The following is a 27,034-nucleotide window of genomic DNA, read 5'->3' as shown; positions in this document are numbered from 1 at the left end:
TGGCTCCGCCACTTGTCAGCTGTGTGACTTTGGGCAAGTCACTCAACTTCTCTGTGCCTCAGGTACCTCATCTGTAAAATGGGGATTAAGACTGGGAGCCCTACGTGGGACAACCTGATTACCTTGCATCTACCCCAGGGCTTAGAACAGTGCTTGTCTTGTAGTAAGCGCTTAACAAATACTATTACTGTTACTGTTATTACCAAATGTCCAAAGGCCATAGATCCAAATAGAGAGAGATGGGGGAAAAAGGGCTTAGTTAGGGAAGACCTCTTGGAGGAGATGTGACCTTAACAATCACATCAATGACCATCCATGGCAGCAGTGATTCTGTCTCAAAGCCACAGAATGAAAGAAAGGTGTGAGAAATATATCAATGCCACGCAAGTAATAATGTCCCAAATGCATTCTAGGTAACAGCTTCCATCAGACCTCCCTGCTTTAAAAGCACTAGGAGAGTGGCAGCTCCCTTGGGAAGATGACAGCTGCTTTTTTTTCTTTTTTTCTTTAAATGGTATTTGTTAAGTGCTTACTTTGTTCTAGGCACTGTAATGAGTGCTGGGGTAGTTACAGGCTAATCAGATTGGACACATTGCCAGTACCACATAGGGCTGACAGTCTTAAGCCCCATTTGACAGACAAGGTCACTGAGGCATAGAGAAGTGAAGTGACTTACCCAAGGTCCCATAGCAGACCAGTGGCAGAACCCATATCCTTCTGATTCCCAGGCTCTTGCTGTAATCACTAGGCAACACTGCTTCCGGGTGTGGACATTCGTCCTTTTTTTGACCCAAATGCTGTCCCAAGAAGTCTTGTCTCAGTAATGATGGCATTTATTAATGATTACATTTATTAAGTGCTTACTATGTGCAAAGCACTGTTCTAAGCGCTGGAGTGGTCACAAGATGATCAGGTTGTCCCACAGGGGGCTCACAGTCTTAATCCCCATTTTACAGATGAGGTAACTGAGGTACAGAGAAGTTAAGTGACTTACCCAAGTCACACAGCTGACAATTGGCAGAGCAGGATTTGAACCCATGGCCTCTGACTCCAAAGCCCACACTCTTTCCACTGATCAGAGCCCCCGCGGGACAACCTGATTACTTCATATCTCCCCCAGCCCTTAGAACAGTGCTTTGCATATAGTAGGCGCTTAATAAATGCCATCATCATTATTATAAATTACTGTAATGTAGATTTTTATAAATCCTTGGTTGTCAGAGAAATATACAGACAGCAGTAAGCATTTATTTTTGTGGGTTTTTGTATATACGTTTGCTAACTCCAACTTCATATTCATGCCAACATCCGTTATTATTGGATGTCCTCTTTTGAGCCAATAAGCTTCAATGTGAAATAAGAGTGGATGATACCCAGATGGGAATTTAGTGACTCAGCAATCCCTTCGATGACTCTTCTTTGTGCTGAATAACCACTTTCAAGGCCTCTGGGCTTGGATGCCATCCAAATGTCGAATGCTAGATGTGGACAAGACTAAATTGTTATTCATAGGTCCCCTTAACATCAATCTTCGAGGCTGTCCTCTTGGACACACATGCACACTACATCGTTCACGACAAGTCAAAGCCCCAGCTTCATCTTCCTGGTGGATTTGGAGCCTGTTTCTGATGTCTGTGTTAAGGGGGTTGTAGATTGGCTTATTTTCATCCAATGAGTCTTTCTTGGCTCAATGTCAAAATGGCTCAAAGGGTCCCTTCTGTGTTATTTCTCACCCAGATAGCTGTAATTCATTATAAAATTATCAGTGGCATTGTTGGGCACTTACTGTGTGCAGAGCATTGTACTAAGCACTTAGGAGAGTTCAATACAACAGCACTGGGAAACAAGTTCCCTGGTCACAAAGGGCTTATGTCATAAACTGGCCTTTTCTGCCTCATTTTGCCTTAACTGCCCTCAGGAAAGACTGAGTTGGTTGCTTAATGGAATAAGCTTGTTGTGGGCAGGGAATGTGTCTGTTTATTGTTGCATTGTCCTCTTCCAAGTGCTTAGTACAGTACTCTACACACAGTAAGCACTCAATACATTTGACTGAATGAATGAATATAAGATTGAGCCTTTCCAATATTATTTAGTTTGGAATTAAAAGAAGGATTTCAGGACTTTGCCTCTCCCGCATCCATCATGAGGTTGATCTTTATTTTTTTGCATGGAATTTGTTAAGGGCTTACTTCATGCCAGGCACTGTAGTAAGCACTGGGGATAGCTACAAGATAATCGGGTAGGGCACAGACCTGGATTCTAAACCCAGCTCCTCCACTTGTCTGCTATATGACCTGGGACAAGTCACTTCACTTCTCTCTAACTCACTTTCCTCATCGGCAAAATGGGCATTTAAATACCTGGTCTTCCTCCCCCTTGTGGGTTCTATATGGGACAGGGACTATGTTTTAATGTTTTAAGCAATCCAGATCTTCTCAAACCTTTACTCTGTCATTCTCTTTATTCCAATGACTTTCTCCAGCTCTTCCTCAGCTCAAAGTTTTTGTTTTTGATTGACTGATTGATTGATCAGTTGACTGATTCATCACTCCCTCTTCAGCCGGAACCCCTCGGGAGAGCTGAGACCCCTTTGGAGGAAAGGTGGGGGTGGAGAGATGTCCAAAATCACCTCTGAGGGTGGGAAAGGGTAAAGATAAAGACACCTCTGGAAAACAAAGGAAACTTTTGTTTAAGGTTCTCCAGTTTCCAGAACTGCACCTCCACGTTAATAATCACAAATAGAACCCCATGTGGGAACAGGAAGGAAGAACTACCTGTGTTCTATTGCTGACTCCTCCTCTTGCCTTGCTAGATGACCTTGGGCAATTCACTTCACTGTAAAATGGGGATTTAAGGCTGTGAGCCCCATGTTGGACAGGGACTATGTCCAACCTGATTAGCTTGAATCTCCCCCCAGTGCTTAGAACAGTGCTGGGCACATTGTAAGCGCTTAACAAACACCACACAAAAAAAGGGGGGGGAACAGCTCTCTCACCAACCTTGTCCTAATTCCCAGAAACCCTGCCACATCCCAGTTCCTAAAGGATGTCGGCCAGTTAAAATGAAGCGAGTTTAGTGTCAGCCTCAACAACCGCAGAAAATCTGGATATCTCTAAGCGGCTCCCAGCTCTCTCTCCCTGGGGCTAAATTCTTCTTTGCTCTTTTGGTGCCTTAGTAAAATGCACAGGCGCTTTTGGGGGCCTGCAAATCTGCTCATTAATCTCTTCGGGGACTTTTCCTTTCTCACTAATGCTCTTCAACGATCAATGCTGGGGAAGCCAAAATGATTGTAGCCAGCAGGCTCAGGGCATTTAAGCTAAACAGGTCACACATTCAGTGTTAATCCATTTTCTTCACAAATTCTCAGGCCTAACCCAAAAGCACATCTCCCTTCAGGGCTTTACTTAAATAGTTTGGAACTTAATAAACCCCTACCTATAACCAATGCCAGCTGCAACACCACTAGGTCTAGCGGGCTGATGATGGCAGACCGAACCCATCGAAGTTTGAGAAGGAAAATACAGATTTTTTTCAATGGGAAAACCTCCCATTGAGAGCATTTGAAAAGCCCTGACCTTCCTGTTGTGAGCCAAGCCAGCGTCTTAGAGAGTGACAACCCTCCTTCGGGTTGAACAGTACCAAATAACATTGAAGGTGACATTAAATAAATCACAAGTAGGAAGAACCTACTTGTGGCTACCGAGACTGAGAGATGTGACACTTCTGGGGCCATCTGGTCTAGACTTCAGGGAGCAAACAGCTCCTTCTTTGGACTGGTGTGAATTACTTCTGCTTCTTGGTGTGCCAGTTAGTCAATTGTATTTATTGAGCACTTTCTGTGTGCGGAGAGCTGTCCTAAGCACTAGGGAGAGGACAGTAGAATGATAAGCAGACACAATCCCTGCCCACAGCGAGTTTACAGTCGCACTGCTATGGGATGTGTGTGGGGGGCATCTTGGGACCTGAAAAAACAAACCTAGCCTAGGGAGCCAGAGTGTTTGCCTTTTCCCACTTCATAACGATAATAATTGTAGTATTTAATAAGCACTCCCTATGTGCCGAGCACTGTACTAACTGCTGATTTAGTTACGGGATAATTGGATCGGACACAGTCCCTGTCACGCAATGGGACTCCCAGGCTAACGGAGAGCGAGAACAAGTATCAATCTATCAACCAATCAATCATATTTATCAAGCACTTACCGTGTGCAGCGCACAGTACTAAGCACTTGGGAGAGTACAGTGTAGCAGAGATAGAGACACGTTTTCTGCCTACCACGAGCTTATAGATTAGAAGAGGAGACAGATATGAATGTAAATAGAAAAATTGCGGCTATGTACTGAAGTGTTGTGGGGCTGAGGGATAAGCTTATACCTGTTTGTACAGATAAGAAAACGGAGGCACAGAGAAGTTAACTGACTTGCCCAAGTTCACACCGCAGGCAAGTGGAAAAACCATGATTAAACCACCACAGCCCCAACCAGATCTGACTTACTATAAAGGCCTGCACACAATTTTTATCAATCCTGCCACAATCGTGCTTAGAACAGTGCTTTGCACATAGTAAGCGCTTAATAAATGCCATTATAAAAAATAATCAATCCATCAATTGTACTTATTGTATTCATGGTTCAAATCCCTACTCCACCAACTGTCAGCTGTGTGACTTTGGGCAAGTCACTTCACTTCTCTGTGCCTCAGTTACCTCATCTGTAAAATGGGGATTAAAACTGTGAGCCCCCTGCGGGACAACCTGATCACTGATCACAGTGCTTTGCACAAAGTAAGCACTTAACAAATACTTATTGGTGTTTACTGTGTGCACAACACTGTATTAAGAGCTTGGGAGAGTACAATATAACAATATTATTGTTATTAGTGCAGTGTACAATGATCTGCATACAATAAGCATACAATTGAGTGCTTATTCAGCGCTCAATAAATACGATTGCTGAATCAATCAATCGTATTTATTGAGCGCTTACTGTGTGCAGAGCACTGTACTAAGCGCTTGGGAAGTACAAGTTGGCAACACATAGAGACAGTCCCTACCCAACAGTGGGCTCACAGTCTAAAAGACTCTCAATAAATACAACTGAATGAACAAACCTTATAACAAACACATTCCTTGCACACAACACGCTTACAGTCTAGATGGGGAGAAACATTAATGTAAATAAATACATTACAGATATGTGCAGAAATGCTGTGGGGCTGGGAGGGGGATGAATAAAGGGAGGAGGTCAGGGTGACGCAGAAAGGAGTAGGAGAAGGGGAAAAGAGAGTTTAGTCAGGGAAGGCCTCTTGGAAGAGGTGGGCCTTCATTAAGGCTTTGAAGGGAGGGGAGAGTATTTTTCTGCTTGATATGAAGAGGGAGGGAGTTCCTGGCCAGAGGCATGTGGGAAAGGCAATCTATCCGGTCTGGCTTTTTGACGTGTTCTTCCGTGAATGATTGGCAGAGCGCTTGGCAAATTAGGTATAGCTCAATAAGCACTTGAGAAGAATCATGGCCTGTTGGAAAGAGCATTGGCCCGGGAGCCCGAAAACCTGGGTTCTCATCCCAGCTCTGCCAAATGTCTATTGTGTGACCTTGGGTGAGTCACATAATTTCTCTGTGCCTGAGTTCCCTCGCCCATCAAAAGGGGATTAAGACTGTGAGCCCCACGTGGGACAGGGACTGTGTCCAACCTGATTAGCTTGTATCTACCCCAGTGCTTAGTCATTCATGCATGCATTCATTCATTCAATTGTATTTACTGAATGCTTACTGTGTGCAGAGCACTATACTAAGCACATGGGAAAGTATAATATTACAATAAACAGTGACATTCCCGGCCCACAGTGTAGTCCAGTGACAGGCACAGAATAGGCACTTAACAAATATCATTAAAAAAAGAAGATAAATATCATTGCCACTACTATCAATTCAAAACCTCTACTCTCTATTCCCTTTCCTTCAACAAACTTGTCTTTTTTCTTTCTTCCCCAATATTAGACCTTCCCAAAAGCCCAAGAGGCTGTTTGATTTCATTTCTTTTAATGTCTGTCTCCTCAAGAATACCCAGCAGAACCGGACTGGGGCTTTTCCACAACAAATCAGCACAACTGATTTCACTGCTGTTTGCTGTCCATATTTTCCAGGTTTTGTCTTTTCTTTTCATTTTCCCTGTTTGTTAGAAATACAGTTCTTTCTCCAGGGCGGATGGGTCATAGGAGGATTGTGAAAACCTTAATAAATGGCACTAATGGAGCAGAAGCTGAGGAAAAGGAAAAGGTAGATATTTTTACCTAGAGGATGTTGCTGACAGTTTCATTGCATTAGCTGAATGCCTCAACAATTGCAGAAGGAAAAGGAAAAGGAGGAGGAAGAAGCAAATGATATCAGGGAGGAATCAGGAAAGAATTTCTCAATGAGATGCTACTAGTTCTCCACAAACCTTTCCTTATTTATATTCTTTCCCAGTCTATTCATTTATTAAACTGAGACTCCTCACTCTTGTCAGGCTACCTTTGCACCCCAAAAGGAGATTTGTCCAATATTTACTCTCAGTAAATGCCAATCAGTAAGTTTGTGATTAGAGGATTGCCAATGAAAGAGTCATTTAATTCTGGGTAACTTTCTTAAACATCCCCACCAGCTAATTAAATGCAAAAATGAAAATCCTTATCATTTGAAAGTCTTATTTATATTTGGGTCCATTAGGAAGACTGCAATTTTCCCCCCAACAGGATACTGAGGTGGTTTTACATTTTAAATTAGCATTCCTTGATGCGAGCGCTACATTAATTCATCCTTGCTAAGTGGCTAAAGGTGGAATAGCCCAATTTATGTAAGAATTGGCAGTGAGGTATGGAACAATTCCTTCTGATTTGATTTTGATTACCAGGTATTTGTTTGGTGGAGAACGAGTGTGAAGAGTTGAGGAGTGCCCAGACTGGAGGACCAAATTCTACAGAGCAGAGTTCTAAATGACAGGAAGGCATTCAGGGTTAAAAATATCCAAGATGTAAGGAGAGGGCATATCTTGGCAATAATTTATTAAAACACCTAGTTTTCCCTAGGCATTCCCTAGAGCACCCTTGAACAAACAAGACCCCCACCTCCCACTGAGAGAGAAGCGATCTTCCATCCATCCAGTCAGGATTCCAACAGGTTCCTGATATATTTAGTATTTAATTCCAGCATTTTTAGAATCCATTAATCTATTAGAAGCATTACTGTGTCCTTAGAATCTGTGTGAATAACTGCTTTAACAGTTGGGGTATGACATTAAGCAATATTTTCACCAAATAATCCTCATTATCTATTCTGTCCATTTTTTTCCTTCAGTTATTCTTTTACTATTATCATTATTCTTGTCCATCATCATAATATGGTATTCCATTTAAGTATGTGAATGTACATCATCATCATAATAATGGCACTTGTTAAGCACTTACTATGTGCCAAGCACTGTTCTCAGCCTTGAGGTAGATATGAATTAGGTTGGACACAGTCCCTGTCCCAGATTGGGATCACACTCTTAATTCCCATTTTTTACAGATGAGGTGAGGCACAGAGAAGGTAAGTGCCTTATCCAAAGTCACACAGCAGTGCCTTATCCAGTGTCACACAGCAGACAAGTGGTGGAGGCAGGATTAGAACATAATCCCAGACATAGGAATTAGGATATAAAATGATGTCCATGCTCATTATCTTTTGGAATTATTTTTATCACCATCTTTCTAGGTAGAGTGATGTTTCAATCTTCTTGAAGCCTGTATACCAAGACAGGCACCTGTTTCTGATTTCCACATGCAGGGCTGATAGCTGCTTATTCTGTGGTTCTCCAAGAGTTCCATTTGAGGCTTTCCTTCAACTTTTCTTTCAATCTATCCATCAGTCAATGGTATTTATTGAACGCTTGCTATGTGCAGAGCACTTGGGAGAGTCCAACACCATAGAATTAGTAGATATGTTCCCTACCCATTAAATAGCTTTACATTCTAGATGGAGAGGATTTCTGCACTTTTTCATTTTTCTCATCCCAGCTCTCTCCCTCTTCCAGTCCACATGCCTTTCATCACACACACGACACATACTATTGATTGAATATGCCAGTGGCCAATCAATCAAAGCCATTTGATTTCATTAATCTTGTAATCAGGGGAAAATCAAATTAAGAAGGCCTGGCTGCATATTTCTCCTCTCATTCTCCTTTCTTGCACTTTTCTGCTGCCTCGTTAATTTTGATTTCTCGCCGTTCCTTTGGGTCAGTGACATCAGTTGCTCTGAGCATAGTAGGCTGGCAGGAAAAGTTTCTACCAACTCGGTTATATTGGACTCTCCCAAGTGCTTAGCAGAGTGCTCTGTGCACAGTAAGCACTCAATAAATACAATTGGTTGATATCCTGCCCAGTGAAAGTGTCACTGCCTTTACAATAACCAGACAATTCGAATCGACTTTATGGCGCTGTGCTGTAATTTATTTTTAAATATTTGCCCATTTTAAAATGCTATCTTGGCCTTGAATCCCAAGAATGAAGGCATTGGAAAAAGCCCTTGTGCTAGTCTATGTAAATCAACTCTAAATAAACACACTCCCAACCAATTATTATTTCAGGTGGATGACAAGCTTTAGGACACAGAGTTCTGTCAGACGCTCGTGGCGTTATACAATCCTGGAGTCTCACCCATGACAATAAACACTATTTACCAGTTTTACTTTTGAAAATTTTAGTAAACCATTTTTTAAAGGTATTTGTTAAGCGCTTATTATGTGCCAGGCACTGTTTTATGTACAGGGGAAGATGCAAGCTAATCAGGTTGGACAAAGACCATGTCCCATATGGGAGCTTACCGTTCAATCCTCATTTTATAGATGAGGGAACTGAGACACAGAGAAGTGACTGGTCCCAGGTCACACAGCATGCTGGAGGCAGAGAAGAGATTAGAACCCAAGCCCTGTAACTCCCAGGCCTTTGTATTGCTTTGGTGTTATCCTGGATTGAATGCCCATTCTCCCTCCCACTTAGAGTGTGAGCCCCTTATGGGATGAGGACTGTCCAATTGGATTATCCTGTATCTATGACAGTGTTTAGTACAGTAATAATAATAATAATGGCATTTATTAAGCACTTACTATGTACAAAGCACTGTAACTTGCCACATAATAAGTGCTTAAGAAACACTATCATCCTCATGGAAAGTAAAGAGATAATTGCCTCGATTTGATCTTTCACATTTCTTCTTGAAAGATGGTGTGGTGGTAACATATTTGAGATCGTATGTCATCTCCTAAGAGTCCCATATGTTGAGGAAGTTCATAATTGATAGAGCGAGGGGAAAGGAGGGTATCTTCCTTTCTTGTAGCTCTCAGTGGGAATATGCCATGAACTCCAGAATCTATGCTTCTCTTCCTGGCTCCGACTGCCGTACTATCAGCCTAAATAATTGGGATAAGATTTGTTTGCATTTTGCTGGATTTTCTAAGTTTGTTTGTGGGTGTGGGTGTGTATGTGTGAGCATGTGTGTGTGTTTATTTTTGTTTTTTTAAATAATATTTGTTAAGCACTTACTGTGGGCCAGGCACTGTACAAAGTGCTGGAGTAGATACAAGCTAATCAGATTGGTTGATTTAAGATGCCCCCCAGGTCCCACATGGGGTTCACAGCCTTCATCCCCATTTTAAAGATGAGGTAATTGAGGCCCAGAGAAGTTTAAGTGACTTGCCTAACGTCACACAGCAGATAAGTGGCAGAGCTGAGATTAGAAACCAGGTCATTCTGACTCCCAAGGCCATGCTCTATCCACTAGGCCATGCTGCTTGGCTGATGAAATGACATGAATAGAAAGATGGAGATTAATCAGGGAATGTGTCCTTTAGGAGGTGATGATGGTATTTGTTAGGGACGCATTACGTGTTCAGCACTGTACCAAGCAATGGGGTAGATACAAGATAAACTGTCTTTTTAGGAAGGCTTTGAAGGGGAAGGGAAATGTTTTGGGTATTTCTCCATCCTGATCTGATGTTCAAAACCATCATATTTAATTAATATTTACAAATGGATTTCACTTCATTACAGTCCTAGTGGTTAAACTCTCTTCGTGTCTCTCTCTTCCGAATAATAATAACAATAATAATTATTATGGTATTTGTTAAGTGCTTACTATCTGCCAAGCACTAAGTGCAGGGGTAGATACAAATTAATCAGGTTGGGCACAATCCCTGTCTCCACATGGGACTCACACTCATCCCCTTGTTACAGAAGAGGTAACTGAGGCCCAAAGAAGTTAAGTGACTTGCCCAAGGTCATACAGCAGACATGTGGCAGAGCCAGGTCTAGATTCCCAGACCCAAGGTCTATCCACTACCTCATGCTGCTTTGGAGACCACTCAATGGGTAAACTTGCTGTGGGAAGAGAATGTGTCTGTTTATTGTTCTATTGTACTCTCTCAAGCGCTTAGTATGGTGCTCTGCACACAGTAAGTGCTCAATAAATACCACTGAATGAATGTTTGCAGCTAGCAGTACCCTCCAACTGACCCTTGCCCAAGGGTCATTAGACTAGCAATATAAACCATCATAGGAACATTTTCCATCCATCCAATTTGTATTCTCACTCTTCCTTTTTGTTCCCAAATGATCTCAATCACAGGCCCAGTTTCCTGTTCAGTGGATATGTTTTTTTGAGACTGCTTCTCTTCAGTGTGTCAACCTGTGAGGACCATGGAATAGAAGCATCTGCTAGTAGGCAATTGGATACTTGATCGGCATAGGGGTAGTGTTAAAATCATTAGTCGGTTCTATTACCTTCAAATGGAATTTTGAGAAGCAGCATGACCTAGTGGAAGAGCAAGGGCCCGAGGGTCAGAGGACCTGGGTTCTAATCCTGACTGCACTATGGGTCTGCTGTGTGAGCTTGGGTTATTCACTTCATTTCTCTGAGCCTCTTTACCTCATTTGTAAAATGGGGATTAAGACTGTGAGCCCCATATGGGACATGGTCTGCGTCCAAACTGATTACCTTGTCTGATCCCAGCGCTTAGTGAAGTGACTGGTACATAGTAGGTGTTTAACAAACAGCATAAAATAAATGGTTTAGGTTGAACATACTGAGCATCTAAGATCATGTTAACCTTTCACCCTATTATTGCAGCCCCTTAGATTTTCTGAAACTTAGCCTGGCACAGCTAATGATTTTTACAGGCTAACAATGTACTATAATAGATAATTCTGCTTCTAAAACACAGTACACGCTACCTCAGTCTTCCATCCCTAATGGCAGGAAAGGATTTAGTTATCACATTAAAAGCCACAACTTCTTAGCAGTTTCAACTCAACTTCTATTGTGTGAATGTAAACTGGCCAATTCTCATTTGTAAAACATCCTTCGGAAGTAAGATGAACTACTTATATGTCAGAGAGAAATGCATATTTTCCCAAGACCAAAGAGCCAAGCTGGATAGAGCCCAGGCCTAGGAGTCAAATGGCCCTGGGTTCTAGTCCCAGCTCTGCCACTTGTCTGCTGAGGGACTTCAGGCAAGTCACTTCACTTCTCTGTGCCTCAGTTACCTCATCTGGAAAACGGGGACTGTGAGACCCATGCAGGACAGGGACTGTGTCCAACCTGATAAGCTTGTGTCTACCCTACATCTACATGTTTTGTTTTGTTGTCTGTCTTCCCCTTCTAGACTGTGAGCCCGTTGTTGAGTAGGGACCGTCTCTATACGTTGCTGACTTGTACTTCCCAAGTGCTTAGTACAGTACTCTGCACACAGTAAGCGCTCAATAAATATGATTGAATGAATGAATACCCCAGGTTTCAGAACAGTGCCTGTTACATAGTAAGCACCTAACGAGTAGCATAAAAAAAATGAAAAAGAGCACACAAAATTCAAACTTTCTGAAAGTTTCTCTCAAAATGGTAATGTGTTATATTTTCCAATAAAGCCAACATGAGAACTACTTGACGAACCAGCATGGAAAACTTTTTAGAATCCCTTTTATGAAGTCCTTCTCCATTCTAACCAAGTCCCTCACAATAGCAAATTCTCACAATGAGACTAGCTCCATTGAAGCAATACTAATACATTTGACATCGCCCCCACCCTCTCATTATGCAGAGAAGCTGGGGCTGATCCCGATTTAAATTGGAAACACTTTTAACCAGGAATTCCCAGGATGAAGCTGAACCATTTTCCTCACGGCAAAACAAATCCATCTCCAGTGAATTTTGTTATTGTTTATTGTTACAGTGTTTTATCAGCACTAAACTGTATAAAAGCTTCAATTAGTTCTTGATGAATGAACCCATAAAATCATGTAGTTTCATTTCCCCTGCCACCAGATATCTCAGTGAGTGTTATTAAATGAAATATAATTGGGACAAGATTCAGGAACTTAGAGAAGACTTACTCTGACTCAGATGGTTAGCGCTATATCAGCTGCACTGTAATTGTGGTATTTGTTGAGTACTTCCTGAGGACCAAGCACTGAATTAAGCCCTAAGGAGTGGATGGTAAGTAGTCCCATCTAGTCTTAAGGTGGAGGAGAACAGGTATTAAGTCCCCATTTTAGAAATGAGGAAATTGAGACACAGAGAAGTTAGGTGATTTGCCCTGGGTGGTAAATGGCAGAGCCGGGATTCGAACTCAGGCTCTTTAACTCCCAGCCCCATGCTCTAACCGCTAGGCAATGCTGGTCCAGTCATCCTTTCAGAGAATTTGGAGTCCAGTATCCTCCCTGAAAGTGAATTAAAGCTAGTGGGGTGTGGCAAGGTTCAATGCAGAAAATAACGGTGGCCACCCACTGTCCAAAGCAGAAATGAATATTATGCTCAAAAGGCAGAGGAGTGTAAGCTTCTTTTAGGCAGAGTGTTACACGACCCTTGAGCAGTCTTATTAAAATCACAGCTTCTCCAAAATTCTGTCCCTATTAAAGCCTTCATTTCCCCTCTGCTCTCACCCTTCTGTGTCACCCTTGCACTTAGATTTTTTTCATTCAATCGTATTTTTTGAGCATTTACTGGGTAAGGAGGACTGCACTAGGTGCTTAAGAGAGTAACAATAAATAGACATATTCCCAGCCCACAATGATTTTGCACCCTTCATCCCACCCTCAGCCCCACAGCACGCATGCACATATCTATACGTTTACATACATATATGTACATTTATGCACATACCTATATGCTATACATTATAAATACATGTATTTATAGTGATATCTGTCTCCCACTCTAGACCATAAGCTCGTTGTTGGCAGGGAACATGTCTACCAACTCTATTACAATGTGCACTTCATAGTACAGTGCTTAGCAGTGCTCAGTACTTAGCACTGTACTAGGCATTTGGCAGTGCACACTGCAACAGAGTTGGTAGGCAACTTTCCTGCCCAGAGTGAGCCTCCACACATCTAGCTATAGAAAGAATATTCTGATGGCAGAGACTTGCTAAACACTGGCATAGCTCACTGAGAGAAAGTGTAGAATCTCCTACTCAAGAAGTTGTTAAAAATAGAATTAAAAGGATAGTCTTTCTGGGAAGATTTACATGGGAGGCTGTTGGGACAAAATGATTTTCAGGGTTCCTTGTCTAGAATTCTATTTTTTTTTTGAATGGTATTTGTTAAGCACTTATTATGTGCCAAGACCAGATTATTTTGTTTCTACCACAGAGCTTGGCATCTAGTAAACATTGAATTAATTTAATTAATTAATTTAATTAAACATTTAATAAATCTCCTTGTTAATATTATAGCATTTCTCAAATGAAAGGAAATGTCTATGACCTCCATCTCCCTCAGGTTGGCTGTTCAATGACAACCCCTTTAGAATCCCCCAAAATGCCCTAATTAGATCAGCCTCTGACAAGGAAAAAAAAAGAGTGTTCCATCCAGCTAGAAGGGACTGTTCCCTTTCTTCCCAGGAGGAAGATCTGTTTGCTCAGCGATCCCACCATCAACACCTTAACATTAGTTGAGTTGACGTGCCGTGGCTTAACCATCCTCTGTTTAATTTTCAACGATTTGTTATTATGCCACAGAAGCTGTATGTTTCTTCATCCTGTTCAGGTTTTAGCATCCCATAAATACTTTACTAAATACCATTTCAAAAACAAAAATTCCACAGAAAGTCAAAGACTAGGCTTTAGAAATCCTTCCGGAGGGAGCTTTCAATTCCAGTAACTCTGTATTACAGGATCACCTACCTCTGAGTAACTATGCTCTCTGACTAACAGAGGATTATAATATTTACAATGAGCTTCTTAAAACAACGCTCACTCACACTAAATGCTTTTGCATCACAACTGGATTCTTAAATACTGAAACGATTATACTCTCAGAGATATGAGAAGCTGCGTGACTTAGTGAATAGAGCACGGGCTTGGGAGTCAGAAGATCTTTGTTCTAATCCCGGCTCTGCCACATACCTGCTGTGTGATCTTGGGCAAGTCACTTCCCTTCTCTGGGCCTCCGTTACCTCATCTGTAAAATGGGGATGAAGACTATGAGCCCCATGTGGGACCTGGACTGTGCCCAACCTGATTAGCTTGTATCTACCCAATGCCTTTAATTCAGTGCCTGACACATAGTAACTGCTCGTGATGGTCAGGGAACTTGTCTGCTAATTCTGCTGTATTGTGCTTTCCCAAGGGTTTAGTACAGTGTTCTGTACATAGTAAGCATTCAATAAATGCCATTAGTTGAGTGGCTGCAAAATCTTAACAAATATCACAGAAAAAAAAAACTTTTCTGTGCTTCAGTTCCCTCATCCACAAAAATGGGGCTGCAGAACCTTCTTCTCTCTCCTATTTAAACTGTGGGGCCTGAATATCTTCAATTTGCCTTAAAGCTTAGTACAGAGCTTGGTACATAGCAAGGACTTAAGAAATGCCCCAGTTATTAGTAATTATTATTATTACTTGAGCCTAATGTGGCAGAAGGATTTTGTCTGATCTGAACTGCATGGTATCTTCCACAGTGCTTAGCACAGTGCTTGATGCACAGTAAACACTTAGTATTTTGTGAAACAAGAGCAACAGGCACAAATAAGAGGGGATGCAGATCTGTTGGAAATTCCACTGCTCTTTTCTCTCCCCTTATCACGTTCCTTTGCTTACAAAGCTGCTGACCATCACAGAATACTTGCCAATCTTGGGGGCTAAGTACCACTTCCTCTTGGTGATATCTGTTCCTTGTTAATAATAATAATAGTACTTGTTAAGTGCTTACTATATGCCAAGAACTTTTCTCAGTGCTGGGTAGATACAAGTTAATCAGGTTGGACACAGGCCCTGTCCCACTTGGGGCTCTCAATCCCCATTTTACAGATGAGGCAACTGAGGCAAAGAGAAGTGAAATGTCTTGCCTAAAGGTCACACAGCAGATGTAAAGGAGGCAGGATTGGAACTCAGGTCCTTATGGCTCTCAGGGCCATGCTCTCTCCACCAAGCCAATTGTTGCCTTTTATGTCCCATGTAAAAGGTTCCAGTAAACTAAAATCATTTCAAAAATAGAAATGGGAGCAATCCGTAAGGATTTTTGTTCAAGAAAATTTAGACCAACAGGCACTGAAGGCAATATTTCCTGGCATTTGGGAGGTTTCCTTCTGAGGATTTTCCGTGCTGTTTGGCTCCTTTTTTGAAGACTTTCCATTGCTGAGGGGACAGCTCCTCTCTTTGAAGATGGGTTAACATGCATTAAAGGCCTGACTTTGAAGATGAGATTAACTGTGGAATTTCTCCTCTTGAAAAAGTTCCTTATGGAGAGGGAAAGGCTGCTCTTTATCAGATTTTGATGGAAACCTTGGGAAAACATCTCCTTATCAAGTCCGAGTGGACATATAATAGGGAGGAAAGTCTGAGGGAAGTCACCTTGCAGATTGGAGTCAGTCATCGAGAAATAACATGTCTTAGTGGATAGAGTATGGCCTGAGAGGCAGAAAGACCTGGGTTCTAATCTTGTCTGCTGTGTGACCTTGGGAAAGTCATTTCACTTCTCTGGGTCTCAGATCCCTCATCTGTAAAATGAAGGTTAAAACTACGAGCCGTGTGTGGGACAGGGACTGTGTCCAACCCGATTATCTTGTATCTACCCCAGCATTTAGAACAGATCCTGGCACAGAGTAAGAACTTGACAAATATCATAAAAATCATAATTTGCTAATAACCAATATCATATTTTTGTTATGGTATCTGTTAAACTCTTCTTATGTGTTAGGCTCTGTTCTAAGTGCTGGGGTACATACGAGTTAATCAGGTCGGACACAGTCCCTGCACTGGTTTTAATTCAGTAGTCCGCCTCACTTGAAGAGACAGTTCTTCCTCTGAAACGGCCTTGGCATTCATTCATTCGTTCAATCATATTTATTAAGTGCTTACTATGTGCAGAGCACTGTACTAAGTGCTTGGGAAGTACCAGTCGGCAACATATGGGGACGGTCCCTACCCAAGAACGGGCTCACAGTCTAGAAGGGGGAGACAGACAACAAAACAAAACATGTTGGCAGGTGTCAAAATCGTCAGAACAAATAGAATTATAGCTATATGCACATCATTAACAAAATAAATAGAATAGCAAATATGTACAAGTAAAATAAATCGAGTAATAAATCTGTACAAATATATACAAGTGCTGTGGGGATGGGAAGGAGGTAGGGCCGGGGGGATGGGGAGGAGGAGAGGAAAAAGGGGGATCAGTCTGGGCAGATCTCCTGGAGGAGGTGAGCTCTCAGTAGGGATTTGAAGGGAGGAAGCAAGCTAGCTTGGCAGATGATCTCCAGACCCATGAAAACTTGTCCATGTTTGTCCGGTTATGGCACTGAGCTTTCTCTAAAGCTGCAACAAACCCATCCCTTCTTCAGCATCCATGGTAGCTTTCCGGAGTAAATATCTAGCCATATAAATGAATAAATACGAACCTACGTTTTCAACATTTTCAAAAGAACTGCATCCTTACTGGACTTTCTTCTGGAATAATGCCTCGAGTCCCTGTAAGCGAACACTCCAGAGAGAGTGTTCTGTAAGACTATTGGCTTTAGTTGTTCAAGTGCAGAAATGCCCAAGTAAATGGAATGATATGGTGAGAAGACATATTCTATCCTGATTAATGAATGCCACAGATATCGCGCTGCTCTGCCTGCTTGGTTAGCTTTGTTTCAAACCTGATACGGATCTCTAACTGCACAGCAGATCCTAAAATAGACCATGTTCCTTTAAATTTAGGCAATGCATCATTTTCTATTACCCTATGTCATAGCAGTATATAGCTGCAAAGCATGAGTTATGTAGACATGAACCAGAATGTGAACTTGTTTCAGGCAAGTGTAGGATTATGAGAAAGTCACATATCTACACCTAAAACTCATCTTTTGTCCAATCAATCAATCATATTTATTGAGTGCTTACTGTATGCAGAGCACTGTACTAAGCGCTTGGGAAGTACAAGTTGGCAACATATAGAGACAGACCCTATCCAACAGTGGGCTCACAGTCTAAAGCCACAATCATAACAAAGCCACAAGTCTATCCAGGTTATTGCAGTGTGGCCTAGCTGATAGAGCCCAGACTTGGGAGTCAGAAGGATCTGGGTTCTGATCCTAGCTCCACCGTGTGTCTGCTGTGTGATCTTGGGCAAATCTCTTAACTTCCCTGCACCTCAGTTACCTCATCTGTAAAACGGGGATTAAGATTGTGAGCCCCATGTGAGACAGGGGCTGTGTCCATCCTGATTTGCTTGTATCCATCTCATCGCTTAGAAAGTCATCGCTTGACTGAGCCCCTTTTTCCTCTCCTCCTCCCCATCCCCCCCCACCCTACCTCCTTCCCCTCCCCACAGCACCTGTATATATGTTTGTACAGATTTATTACTCTATTTTACTTGTAGATATTTACTATTCTATTTATTTTGTTAATGATGTGCATTTAGCTTTAATTCTATTTATTCTGACAATTTTGACACCTGTACACATGTTTTGTTGTCTGTCTCCCCCTTCTAGACTGTGAGCCTGTTGTTGGGTAGGGACCATCTCTATATGTTGCCAACTTGTACTTCACAAGTGCTTAGTACAGTGCTCTGCACACAGTAAGCACTCAATAAATACGATTGAATGAATGAATGAATGAATGAACAGCGTCTGGCACAGAGTAAGCGCTTAATAAATATCACATTTATTATTATGACTAGGCTTATTAAAATTAAATGGAATAGTGCGTGTAGTTTGTACAAACATTCAGGAAAACATAACCCCATGAAAGTCTTCTTCTAAAATCATCTAACTTTTGTATAAAGCCCTTTAAAGGACCAATTTCCAGAGCAGTGGATATTTTGAGCTGTTGATGTGCTTGAAAAAAGAGCAGAGATCAAATGGAAACCAGGAAACAATGGAAATTTCTAACTTCGGCATTTCTCTCGTACTATAATGATGACAACGATAATAAGAACAATAATAATAATGATCATGGCCTCCGTTTAGTGCGTACTGTGTGCCAAGTGCTATCCTAAGCACAGAGATAGATATAACAGATTCAGATTGGACACAGTCCCTGTCCCATGTGGGACTCGGAGTCTATGTAGAGGAAGTAGGACTGAATCTCCCTTTCACAGATGATGAAAACGTGGCACAGAGAAATGAAGTGACTTTCCCAAGGTCACACAGCAGCTAAGGGGTGGAACTGGGATTAGAACTCAGATCCCCTGACTCCCAGGGCTTTGTTCCTCCCACTAAGCCACACTGATTCCCTAGAAATACTGGAGGAGACAAGAAAAGCAGGTCGGACACAGTCCCCTGTCCCACATGGGGCTCACCACAGTCTTAGGAGAAGGAAGTTATTTAGTTCCCATCTTACAGGTGAGAATCTGAGGCACAGAGATGTTAGATAACTTGCTTCAGGTCAGAGAGCAGACAAGTGGCAGAGCAGGGATAAGAACCCAGGACATCTGATTCCCAGGTCTGTACTTTAGATGATAAACAAGAATGAGAAATGTGCATCAACCAATAGCATGGTCATGAAGAAGCGTAAGAGCACCACAATACAGATTTTCATTCTGTTAAAACAACGAAAGCAGTTCCACGACAACACGCAATGCTGGATAAGGGAAGGCTCTGGAAACCTAGGTGGGGGAACTCTTAAATGACACTGACTTCTGTGGGGTTCCATGACCCCCAAACCCCTCTCAGGATGACACCTGGAGAGTTTCCAGTCCTCCACCAATCTCAGCTGTGGTGAGGGAGAGCCAAGCAGAGGTCTATCCATTCCATTCCTAGCTTGGGCAGTGGCTAGTGAGTGGAAGGCAAACTGCTACAAGTCAAAACTCCCCTGTGCTGGGCAGCAGCAGCATGGGAGAGTCAAGGGTCAGAGACTCAAGTTCACTGTGCGAAGAAGGCACTTGCGTATTTTTACCAAGAAAATTATATGGATCCACTAACAGAATGATTGCAGAAGGAGGTGGGGCATTTCGGGAGAGATGTATCCAGGGAGTCACTGTGGGTCAGAGACGACTCGACAGCATGAGATAAGAATGACCCCCAAAATAACCTTCCACAAAAGGTAGTGCAAACCCCACCATTTTCCCTCCTGCTGAGAGGAACGTCTTTAGATCCAGGAGAAAAAAATTAATGCCACAGTGAGACCATCACAGGGTCACAGTACTGAATGGGGTCTGAAGCATCTCCCCATTGTATTTGTTTGTAGGCTTACCTGACCATTGAGAAACGGTCTAAGGAACAGAATTCCCTTCCCCATCTGAAAGCTCCGTGGATCGGGGAGATGGGTGATACTCACTGACAGCATCGATTCTTCATCGGTGATTCAGTCTTTGATTTGACCCTGAATCCAAGGAGGAAACTGAGGCACAGAAAGATTCAGTCGTTCCCAAGTCCCAGACAGCCCGGACCATCCTGAATGGTTGAGGTCTGCTTGATTCAAAGTATCTAGGATCTGTTCCTGGCTCTGCCATTTGCCTGCTGTGTAACCTTGGGAAGGTCACTTGTCTATGCCTCAGTTTCCTCATCTGAAAAATGGGGATTCGCTACCTTACCCTTCTTACCTAGATCATAAGCCCCATGGGGACAGGTACAGAGTCCAATCTCCATATACTGTATCTACCTGGCACCTAGTACAGTGTTTGGCAAATGGTAAATGCTTAACAAATACCACAATTAGTAGTAGTATAGTAGTAGTAGTAGTAGTAGTAGTAGTAGTAGTAGTAGGAATAATTTATGGTACTTGTAAAGTGATTACTAAGTGCCAGAAACTGTACTAAGCCCAAGGTCACATAGCAGATACTTGGAGGAGCTGGGATTAGAACCCAGGACCTTCTGAGTCCCAGGTCTATGCTCTATCCATTAGACCATGCTGCTTTTCTTCAAAAAGACTCCATTGCCCAACTTTTCATCCAGAACATTCTCCACAGTGCTAAATTGTAGGTAAATAATTAAATTCAAAGTCTCAACAATATATGTGTATTTTGTACCAAAAAAATCCCGCTGTTTCTTTTTCCACTTCCTGTCACAAAAAAGAAATATTTACTTGCAATGGCTGAAATGAGTGGAATCTAGATCTTGAATATTTAATAGAAAATAAAATGATAGTTATTTTTAAGTGCATTTTACATTCAACCCAACTGCATACTCACAACAAATCTATTGCACTGGCCTGACACAGTTACTGCAAAGGTTTTTCCTTTGCTGTCCCAAGGGCCCAATTGATTTATCTGCCAGAAAGCCTAAAGCCCCAAAATAAGATAGCTTTGAGTTTACAGAGGTCATTTTTCATTGTCTAAATAAAAATTTCTAAACAAAAATCTCTCATCCTGTTAACCGGCGGGGTCCTTATCTCCCCAGAGGCTACAGAACCCTGAAAGAAGCCATTTCAAGTCTTTCACGAAGAAAGATAAAGGCAAGTTTTCGATTAAAAAGCCAAGGAAAGCCTTCTTATTAAATGGTGGTAACAGGGACTGGTGGGAGAGGTGGGAAAAGGAGGAAATTGTTATGTGTGAAGGGGGGACATTTGGCAATGGTAAAGAGAGTTGGCGAGCTCTTGCAACATAATGATGATGATGATGATGATATTTCTTCAGGGCTTACTATGCATCAGGTACTGTTCTGAATGCTAGGGTACATATGTGCCTATCTGTAATTTATTTCTTTATATTAATGTCTGCCTCCCCCCCAGACTGCAAGTTTGTTATGGGAGGGAATGTGTCTGTTATATTGTTATAATGCATCATCATCATCATCAATCATATTTATTGAGCATTTACTATGTGCAGAGCACTGTACTAAGCGCTTGGGAAGTACAAATTGGCAACATATAGAGACAGTCCCTACCCAACAGTGGGCTCACAGTCTAAAAGTGTGCACTCTCCCAAGCACTCAGTACAGTGCTCTATTCACAGTAAGCACTTAATAAATGCAATTGACTGACAGACTGACTAGGGTAGATACAAAATAATCAGGTCCCATGCCGTCTTTATCCCTCACATGGCTCCCAAACTAAGTGGGAGGGGAAGGAGGCATTTAAGCCCCATTTTATAGATGAGGAAACTGAAGCAGAGAGAAGTGAAATGACTTGTCCAGGGTCGCTCAGCAGGCAAATGGCAGAACTGAGATCAGAACTCAGGTCCTCAGACTCCCAGGCCATGTTCAAAGAGCAACCTTGTTCCTGTGTTTTGTATTTACCCACTAATTTTATCCAGAGAAATTCATGGGTTGTATAAACAGTTTTGGGTTGTCTAATAGAAGACCCTGTGAACGGACAGATCATCATTCGATAATATGCAATTTTCCCAATACCGTAACTTCAGAGGAGTACAGTGAAGATGGTTACTAATGAAAATATGCCATCCGAATGTCCAGATTTTGACTGAAAGGATAAGTATTTGTTTTCCTTCGCTAAACTGGCTTGTGGCTGGACAAGCAAATCTGCAAATGTCAAATGAAATGTTCCCATCCCATTATGAGGTGGGTGCATAGTGTCATCAGATCTCAGGCAGAAAATGTCAGAAATAACCCCTACTACAAACTCCCAATTCTATTCCATTTCGACAGCACCTCTTTAGCCCTTGCACTCTCTCTTTTGGGGCAGGGTCTCGGTGAGGTGGGAGCAGAGGGGAGTATCTCTAAAATGACATAAGCATGGCTCAGTGGATAGAGCATGAACCTGGGGGTCAGAGGGCTCTGGGTTCTAATGCCGAGTCCACTACGGGTCTGCTGGGTGACCTTGGGAAAGTCATTTCACTTTTCTGGGCCTGAGTTCCCTCATCTGTAAAACGAGGATTAATTCACTCATTCATTCGATTGTATTTAATGAGTGCTTATCGTGTGCAGAGCACTGTACTAAGTGCTTGGAAGAATACACTATAACAATAAACAGACACATTCCCTGCTTACAATGAGAAGCAGCGTGGCTCAGTGGAAAGAGCCCGGGCTTTGGAGTCAGAGGTCGTGGGTTCAAATCCCGGCTCCGCCACTTGTCAGCTGTGTGACTTTGGGCAAGTCACTTCACTTCTCTGGGCCTCAGTTACCTCATCTGTAAAATGGGGATGAAGACTGTGAGCCCCACGTTGGACACCCTGATTACCTTGTATGTACCCCAGCACTTAGAACAGTGCTTTGCACATAGTAAGCGCTTAACAAATACCAACATTATTATTATTATTATTATTATTATTATAGCCTAGAGGACCTGTGAGCCCCATATGTGACAGGTACTGTGCCCAGCCCTATTTGTTTGTATCCACTTCAGCGCCTAGAATGGTGTCTGGCACATACTAAATGCCCTGAAAAATACCACAATCATTGTAATTATTATTATTATTAATAAATTGCAGCCTTCCAAGCTGAAAGCTTTATAGCAATTGCTCATGCCAGTGCCCAAATACCATCACCCTGCCTCTTCCATAAGCTCTATTCCTTTTGGGCTTACCCTGACTAACCCACATATATTCCACTTTAAGCCCATAAGGATTTCACGGTAATGCCAGCTATCGATCGTTGCCTGTTCTCCACCAGACATGATGCCGACCCAGCATTCTCTCTTCTCCTCCAAGCCTCAAAGGTCCATCTGAGGTAAGGTACAAGTTTAAAAAAAAAATCACCAAAACACTTTTCCTGAATGTTGAGGACTAATACTACTAGTCCTCAGTCAAAAACATAAGCCCTGAGGACAGGGTTAGAGAAAGAAATATGGTTTCTAAGCCAGGGGAAATCTGTCCAACCCGTGAAAACTGGGGGTTTTCAAAGCAAGCTCTCCTGGGCAGATTTCATTCTATTCTGGGAAATTTTCAAATTAAAACATCGGGGATGTAGTTTTCGTGACATACACATTTCTAAATAAAACACCAGCATCTCTAAATCACTGACAGGATGAACGGTGCCTCTGGGGTTTGGGATTAGAAAAAAAAAAATCAAAGGAGACATAACGGGAATCAGAGCTCTAACCAAAGGGAAGCCAGCTGGTGCCCAGGATTACAATAGCAATTCCTTCTTGGCACTCATGGAGGAACATATTTAAATAAACAAAATAAGCAACATGGGCAGACCATTGTGGATGTCGGTAAATAGATCTGAATGGGCAAACAAGAAGATCCATTCCCTAGGTTGATGCAAGGACACCGGATAAAACCTTTTGAGCAACTGGACTCTTTGGATCAGTGGTAATTAGCCATGGTTCTACTCAAGGGGATCGATCCACTCCCTTCCCCATCCCATTCCCTCGGACATACTTTGAGAAAAGGCAATTTTGGCCATGATTCCGAAGGACGGATGGCTTCAGTGGACCCTGCCCTGGAAAACACTTCATTGGAAAGAGATTTGTGGGCACAAATGAATATATTAGCCTCAGCTCAGTTCCCCAGCAGCCTGTGGTGAAGAATATGTACCACTGTTGCCATTTTGTGAATGGAGAACCAGAAAAAGGAGGTAGGAGATTTGCTTTCTAGTGGGACACCCAAATCTCTCATTTTCACCCCATTTTTATAATGATGGATTTTAGCTGACTGGTATCATTTGCCAATGAAAACAACTGAAATCAGGAAATCAATGTACACCTTTCAATATATTCTGATTGTTTGATTCCTGTTATTACACAGTCATTTTCATTGTTTTTCTCTTTGTGTCAATCTTAGATCTGGGTGTCAAGTTCGAATCAATTCCCCTTACACTTAGCAAGATCTTCACAAATCGTAAGTGCTTCACCAATATCCGTGACTGATTGGCAGGTGGAAGCCTATTTAAGATCAAAATCTGAAATCCAGAAGAAATGATTTTCTTGCTGGAAATTTGGCATTGGCCCAGAGAGACAGTGGTGTCCATGAACTGTCTTGGGCATGGAGAATATATCGCCTGGAAAATATGGAGGATTTCCCATTCCATCCAATGAGAATCCACCTTAGACCCAATGTTCTCCAAGGAGTTCACGTTCACAATTAGATACTGTGAGTTGCCTCCAAAAGCGTTAACCTTAGAGCTCACTGGTTATGCCAAGTTCCCAAAGTAACTGGCAACTATTGGAAAATCCACCAATATATGGATTTGGGGTAAACAATAAATGGTAGAGCTGACTAAAGGTTTCCAAATTGTTCTCTTTATATGTGTGACTCTGCACATTAATAATTATAATAATAATAATAATAATAATAACAGCATTTGTTAAGCACTTACTATGTGCAAAGCACTGTTCTAAGCACTGGGGGGGATACAAGGTGATCAGGTTGTCCCATGTGGAGCTCATAGTCATCATCCCCATTTTACAGATGAGGTAACTGAGGCTCCGAGAAGTTAAGTGACTTACCCAAGGTCACACAGCAGATATATGGCAGAGCAGGATTCGAACCCATGACCTCTGACTCTAAAGCCTGTGCTCTTTCCACTGAGCCATGCTGCTTCTTCACCGATGAGGAACATCTCTTTAGCCCCTGACCAAGTCCCAGCCTCCAAGGGCACAGAGAGAAGGTGAATGAGTTTAGTAATAGTCATAATTTTTTTTACTTTTGGGGTATCACTTGGTTTTTCTGTTTCCTGGCATCTTGAGGGGGAAGGGAAGGTGGGATTAGGAAGAAGAGAGGAATCACTGGGCTGTTTGTGATCTTGTTGAGCAGCGCTTGTTTAAATATTAGCTTTATGTTTAATAAATAATAAATGTTTCTATGTGTAACATCCCCTACCCACATAGGGTGGGCTCTTGTGACTCAAAATGACCTTAATTCAATTTTCCTTTGAATAACCCCAAATGTCCAACATAGTGTTACCCGCATTAGAGGACTTAATCAATTGTTTGGGAGGTTTGAATGCTGATATTTATTGGGAATTTTTCCTATAACATTTTAACTCAATAGTGTTCTGTGATTTGGTTCCTAAGTACAGAACATTAAGGTGCTATTTGTATGTTAGAAACAGCTCATTGCCAATGCAGCTACACAAGGAATCAGAATAAGTACTCAATAAATACCGCTGACTGATCAACCACAATGATTGTGCACTTACTGTGTGCAGAGCACTATACTAAACGATTGAGAATATTCACCAAAATCTGGCACTGCCAATGTAGATAAACAACACATACTATATCATCAGTTACTGGGGACATCATCCAATCATTAAAAATGGCTTTCCCCTGGCTTAAAAATAAGTTAGAGCATTATGTCCCGACGTTCCTTTCCCCACTGCTCCTGGAAAATAATTGCTTTCTAACTTTGAAAACTGAATCCTTATTTTACTTTTTATAGTCAACACTTTGTGGCTCAGAAGCCATAATTCAAGTAGCAGTGAAATGCAGGTCTGGTAAATTAGCAGCCTTTTTTTTTTTACGATAAAATCTCCAAATTCAGAAGCAAAGGACTCAGTATCCGAATCGGAGGATGAAGTGGCAACTGGGGCAGGTGAAGATGGGGTGGGGGCAACTTTTACCCAGAGAGCCTGGAAAAGGGGAAGTCCCAAGGCTAATAAGCCTCCTTATACCCACAGCAGATCTGGAGGATAATGGCACGCTAGCATTTCACATCCAAGGGGCTATTGATGACTGTAATGATTTCAGTCGGAGAAAGCAACACTGAGAAGCTTCTTCAGAGATTGCCAGCTCCACTGTGCATAAACATTGTGTCACTGCACACTGTTGTAATGGAGACAAACAAAAGAAAGATTTCAAGAGAGAGGGGAGGGTGGGAGGTAGGGGGAGATTAAAAGAAGGAAGAAAGGGGGGAAGGGAAGAAGGGTTGATGGGAGGGGATGAGAGGAAGAGTGGGTGATGTGTTTTCCAGATTTACCAAAAAGCAGGAGAACTATCCCTCGGGAGAACCGATATCATCTTATTGCAAAAACAAAACCCATTGGAAAATCTCCTAATTGAGGGGGTTTGGTGGGGTTGTGGGGTTTTATTTTTTGTATTTTAGAAAATACAGCAACTCGACCTCATCAGAGTTAACCTAGTTCTTACGCAGAGATTATTTTTTCGGAATGGCCCAATGTTGAAGTCAAACTGTTTAGGGTTTCTGGAGTGAGCCCTCTGAACTGAAAAGAGATGGACAAAATAGAATCCTCTGTAGGAGCCTCCCATTAGCATTGCTTCTGTTTCTCTGTCTGCAATTCGGTTTTCGTAGGCTCTGAAAATCAACATAGACTATTACACAAACAAGAAACATCCTAATTAAGATCATATTATCCAGGCTTCTGCAGTTCATTTAAAGATCTAAGCTTAGCTTATTATCTTAAGATGCTGAACATTATAAAAAGGTCAATAATAATTAGAGTTTATTTGCACTCAAGTGCTTGAAATGTAAAATTTTTATGAAATGGAAAAACGCTAGTTCATATTCATTCTCCGGAAAAGGTCATTTCAGTTCAGCTTTCCAGGAAAATATGTTTAACTCTGGGGCTGCTTCCTAAACAACCCTTGTATCTTGAGTCTCTTTCTTCATGCCAGTTGAGCAAGAAGACCTTAACAGACCTGCAGGATTCTTTGCCCCAAAATGAGTGACCTCATTACTATTCACCACCTAATCTCACTACGGGATTTGCCTCTCCCCTGCCTTCTTGGAAGTGGAGGGAAACCA

Source organism: Tachyglossus aculeatus, chromosome 19, assembly GCF_015852505.1.
Source record: "Tachyglossus aculeatus isolate mTacAcu1 chromosome 19, mTacAcu1.pri, whole genome shotgun sequence".
Taxonomy (NCBI): Eukaryota; Metazoa; Chordata; class Mammalia; order Monotremata; family Tachyglossidae; genus Tachyglossus; species Tachyglossus aculeatus.
Note: the sequence above shows the minus strand (reverse complement) of the source record.